The following is a 5,848-nucleotide window of genomic DNA, read 5'->3' on the forward strand; positions in this document are numbered from 1 at the left end:
TTTTTTTTTTTTTTTTTTTTTTTTTTTTTTTTTAACTTTCTGTTCTCTTTATTTTATTCGTATTTTCTCCTTCCCCTATACCACCTTTTTATTTGCATTAATTTATATATTTTTAAATTCTGTTCTACTAGTCATAGTTGTTTAAGGCACTTTAAATTATGTTGGAGTAATGTGAAATATTTAAAAAATATTTATTGAAACTAAAAACAAACAAAAGTAGAAAACTGTCTTCCTCCTTTTGTCCTTTTCCCTGCCTCCTTGCTTTATTTTGCACATATTTTTAAGTCATTGGAGGACTAATCTCTCTGATTTCTTAAACTTGCCAAGGAGGTGGGGAATCCTTCTTGAAGCTGTTTGTGTAACTAGAATCACTAGTAACAGTCCCTTGTGTTGAATATATGTGCTGAGAATATGTATGAGTGTGCCTGCCTAAGTGTGGCAGAAATATACCCTAGAGGAGGAAAAGGTGCCTTTTACACACTTCTTAGCTCAGAAAGTCAGTCTTTCTAATTCATAAGGTGTAATATATATTACGCTTCCCTTTTGACTGAACTATAAACTCTTGATATGAAAACTTGTTCTCTAGATAAAACCCACCTTTAATGAAGTATCAGATTTATTTTCTGTATCTCTTTACATTTCATCATTCTCTAAATTTGAACCAGTATGGGAAACTAAGGTAGTTGTGGATCTTTGTAATAATTCAGATAATTTTCTAATTTTCTTTTTATTTTATTTTTGACATAAGAATCACATAGTCAAAGCTATCTACATTTTTAATTCTCTATAAAGGAAGTATGAACTGTGTTTTATATTCCAAGGGGCCATAGGATATTGAAATTATTTAATTTGATCAAGAAATTTATCTGGCACACTTTACTGTTTAATCATTATTTTCTGAAAATTCACTATCTATCTCATATGTCATTGTAGTAAAGGTTTGATTAGTGATGTTTGGGACTTCTGTTAATGTTTTTCAATATTTAATACGTATTACTTTGGAATAACTTATTAGGTGTTTGTGACCTATAGTAAGATTTTGTATCTTTGGCATAGTCTTACCTGCTTGGGTTTTCTTTTTTGTTGTTACTGATTTTCTTGTCATTCTATTTTATTGTGTTTTGTGTTTCAGAACATTAGAACTTTATTTTGTGAACTGAGCAAACATAATTTAAGCAATATGATTTTAATATTGGTAAGATTATGTTTTAGTAAAAAGATCTTTAAGAGCTCTTTTCATTAAACTTAAAGCATAGTATATTCATAATAGGACATAGATGCATGATCTTTGAAATAAATACAGAATCTTTAAAATAAACACAAGTTCTATAGATTTTAAATTGTAGATATTTTAATATAATAACTTAGGTAATCATTTTGATGGAGTTAGGTTGTTTGTTTTATTTGCATAATTAATGTAAATCAACCCTCATTCACCTGTATTAGAAATTTCAGACAGCAAAACATGAGCAACTTGGGGGAAGGGAAATTAAGGCTAAGGAAACTTAATTTTCAAGCTAATAATTTTTTAAATGCTCACAGTTAAGTATATGTTTTAAGTTATATTTTCTTTTAGAAATATGACCTTAAAATGATGTAAGGAATAACTTTAACTTATTTAAACTTGATTCATATGATTTTTTTCAAAAATTGCTACATGAAATTATGAAGTAATTTTGCAGTTATGATTGAACAATTTTAATTTTAGTCTTTTATTATGACTCAGACATTTCTTTATCTACTTTCTGGAAGCAATTGAAATTTAGACTTATTTACCAGGAATTTGAACAAATATCCTCACTTTTAAAAAAAAATGTTGTTAGCATTGTCTTGTTTTTACATTTTATTTGCCAAAACTAATTTTTGAAACCTGCTTAATCTGTATCAGTTTTCAAGCATTACTTATTATAGCTGTGAGTTTATGCTTCTCAGGAATAAATCCTCCTTTATAAAAAAAGAAAGACAGATTCCTCTCTTTGTTGGTTTTGATGTTTCTAAAATTACGAAAAGAATTACTTGAGCCGTCTTGAGCCGTCAACCTTACCTGCCTTAGTTTTGTCACGTGAGCATTCATTTACTGGTGATCTAAGTGCTCCACCTGCCTTTCAGTTTGTTTACCAGGAAATCAAGATGTGTAAACTGCAGGAAGTACTATTTGACCCTCTCCGACAGTATCTCATTACAATAATTGCTAATCTCTGAATAAGACAGCCATGTTTTGTGAGTAACTGAGAGAGAGAGGGGTTGTGTTAGGTAGATTTTAGGTGTTTCAACAAACAGAGCATTGTAAATGCTAACTTGGATTATGCTTTCGGTATAGCTTTTGATAAAAGACATATGGTGACCTTTGGGGTCAGCAAAGCTAGGACACAATAGTAGGTATTCTTTCATGCCTTTTAACTGAAAAATATCACGGCTTGTTGTTTTGGAGTGCTGTCACTGCTCTGAATCGAAAGGATAATGGCTACTTCCTGATTAAACCCACTCTCCACAGTAAGCTGCTAATGTTATACTGTATGTCTTTCTCTTCTGTAAATGTAAGAGTATTTGGTATTTCCTTTACTTTTTAATCATTGTTTTTTCATTTTTATAAATATATCCTGAAGTTGAAGTTTACAATTAGAGAAGAAACTACTGTTTTAAGTTTGGAAGATTTTTGTAATGCAAAAGTATTTCTGGTTGGTATCTGAAATGCAACCAGCTCATATACTTAGATTTTGTTTAAAGAAATTAGATTTATTAAAAGACATTGAAATGATAAATTATATTAAGCTGCCAATTTCTTGGGATTCTAAACACAATTTTAAAAATAACTTAGGAAATAGGACTTATTTTTCAGAGTCCATTGGGATAAACTAATACATTTCATAATTATTTATATGTCAATATGTTATTAGTTATTTTAGTATATTAAATTATCATTCCTAGATTAGTTAAAAGATTCTTGTGATGTAAATATAATGTTAAGTGTTCAGAATATAAAAAGGAAATAATGACTTCTTAGTTTTAATCTTAAAGCTGGCAGGCATTCCATCTGTGGTCTTGGACAATCACTTAAACTGCTTACCTTTCTGTTTTCTTGTCTACTATCCATATGAGTGTTTAGATAAAAATCTGTGTTTGTTCTTTATGATAGAAAAACTATAAAGAAAATGAACTTCATGAGTATTTTATAAAATGGAGAACTAACTATGCACATAGGAAAACACTGCAAGTCATAGTAGACGGGAATAACAGAAGAATTTTGTAGCTTTAAAAGAAAGTATTACATTGGCTTTTTAATTTGAACAGAAATCTGTTTTGCTCAACCTTTAATATAATGATACCTAAGGAATACATGTATTGTTGGATACAGGAGTAAAATGAGAAGTAGAAAGCTTGGGGTAATTTAGTAAAAAATCACAAATATAATTAAAATTATTTAACTTTTTCTCAAATGTCTTATTTCTGAAAATAAGATTGTTCAGAAGAAAATGTGAATGTATATATTATAGGCCAGGTGAGTGTAGGTGATCTACGTAGCACATGTTTAAATGTGGTTATATATGAGAAAACATTTTAAAAATATCCTGAAGAAGGATATAGAATCTAATATATAAAAATCCTTAAAAGTATTCTGCAATAATGCAATAGAATCCTTCTTATTGAGAAAATTAGTTTCTTTTGTAAAACACGTGCCAAGGTTATTTTAGATAACTCAGTAATTTTTAATATAAATTTGTAGTATACCCTAAGGAGATTATAAATATTATGTTTAGTGAATAGCTTATGTAGTCAAAGTAAAACCTTTTTTTTTAACATTGAGTTTTTTGGTACTTTTTAGGTATATAGTACAGTTACATTCATCATTGGGATCTTGTACCTTTACATGACAGGTGTTTGTTCTCATTTTTTTCACCATACTTCTGCCTCCCCCTCCCCCATCTAGTAAGACTTTGTTTCCATTTTTTCCTTTTCTCATATTTTTTCTTTTCCCTTCTTTCCTTTCCCCTACCCTTCCTACTTCCCCTACTCCTTTAGCCCTTTTCTTCCTATTTCACATTATCAATTACAATCTGAACCTTATTTACACTTATGGTTTTTTACACTAGAGAAATTATTTGGTATTTACACATTTATGTCATATTTATTTCACCTAAGAGTATGGTCTTAATAAAGTAAAACTTTTAATAGTGCCTCTATTTTAATTTATAGTCAGTAATAGATGTCATTTATTGAATGTTTACTATGAGCAAACCTCTGAACTAATTCTATATTTAATATTCATGATAATCACAACAGGTCCACGTACCATTATTGCTTCTATATTGTTGAGAATGAAATAGCTGTGAAGAATATAAATAATGTGATCAAAGTTCTTTAGCTGTTAAGTGTCAGTGAGAGACTAAAAGCACTAACAGAATCTAGAACTCAACCTCCAATGTCACACATTTAAGCATTTTATTTATATTTTGAAGATAGTAAAGGTACTTACACTTTTGATTCTGTTTTCTTTTTCATTAACTTATCAAATAGTAGGGAATGCCTCCTGAGTATTGGGCACTGTAAGAAAATACAATCAATAACACACTAAAAAGTAAAACCTTATATCTTATCTCCAGAAGTTGCACACTAGCAAGAAGATTGTCAACTTGAGCTCAGGTTGGGCAATTTTGTGATTTTATTGAAATGTCTCAAAATAGAAAAATTCATAAAGGGCTGGGGATATACTTAAGTGCAAAGGCTCTGTTTTCAGTTTCTATTACTGGGGGTGGGGAAGCTACAATGTAATAAAAGGCAGAAAATGAAGAGGCTGTTATACTATGATGTGATAGTTGATACAATACATGTAAGCATACAGGGCTAAAAGCAGCATAAAGGAGCTCTATAGTGTATAATTTTTATTTACATATTTAATTTGTAGGTTTTGAGTGTTGTTCTAGAGACGTGGGAAATACCAGTAAATAAAACTTTCAAAGGTCTCTACCTTGTGAAATATATATTATAGTAGAGGTAGAGATAAACAAATAATGATAAGTAAAGTATACATACAGCATGTTAGAATGTGATACATGTTATGAAAAAAAGAACAAGATGTAGGATAGAAAATGTATGGTGTCTCCAGGAATGGCATTGCATGCCTATAATCCCAGCATTTGGGAGGCTGAAGCAAGAGGATCACTGAAAGTTTGAGACCACCCTGGAGTACATAGTGAGCCCAAGGCCAGCCTAGATTACATAGCAAGACCTTGTCTCAAAAACAAACAAAAAAGTATATGTTGATAAAAGGTTTCAGGGACTGAAAGACTCAGAGAAGATAATATTAAACAAAAACCAAAGAAGTTAGTATCGTGGATACCTTTTTGGAAGCATCTTCCAGGCAGAGAACATGAGTTATGAGCATGACTGGTATATCCTAGGAAATCAGTGGCGGCAATTATAATTGGGGGAGAGTGGAGAAGGTACTTTCACAGGTAATGGATTGGAGGTTCAGGGAGGGCCTTACAGACCTCTTTAAGGACTTGGAGGAGCCCTTGAAAGGCCTACAAGGATTCTCCCGTTGCTGTGTTGATAATGGATTATATGAAGGCATGGACCACTAGTTAGAAAGCTGATGCAGTAACTTGAGAGAAGATACTGGTTTGGTGGAAGTTAAAGTCTCAATATTTTTAAGGTAAAATTTAAAAGATTTCTTAATAGGCTGGAAGTAAGATAGACGAAAAAAAGAAGAGAAAAGGTTAAGGTTTTTGATCAACTAAAATGATGATTTTGTCACTAAGTATGAGATAGAAAAGGATTTCTGATGAAACAGGTTTGGAGTAGGGATGGAGAATCAGGACTTTAGTTCTGGATGTGAAGTGTCATATAT

The 5,848-nt window shown here is 30.8% G+C and overlaps 1 protein-coding gene across 15 annotated transcripts in view; it reads left to right on the forward strand.

The window, feature by feature from the left end:
* Baz2b (bromodomain adjacent to zinc finger domain 2B) overlaps positions 1 to 5,848 on the forward strand; it is a 354,073-nt gene that overhangs the window by 180,555 nt on the left and 167,670 nt on the right. The window contains exon 1 of one of the 15 annotated variants that reach the window (XM_033756371.1): positions 2,185 to 2,375. The exons of 13 other annotated variants lie outside the window; for them this stretch is intronic. The gene's annotated coding sequence lies outside the window, so the exon portion shown is untranslated. One more of the 15 variants, XM_010606799.3, reaches the window with a different exon arrangement.

This window comes from Fukomys damarensis, unplaced genomic scaffold (genome assembly GCF_012274545.1).
Source record: "Fukomys damarensis isolate Sample0158 unplaced genomic scaffold, DMR_v1.0_HiC HiC_scaffold_26, whole genome shotgun sequence".
In the NCBI taxonomy this organism is placed as follows: Eukaryota; Metazoa; Chordata; class Mammalia; order Rodentia; family Bathyergidae; genus Fukomys; species Fukomys damarensis.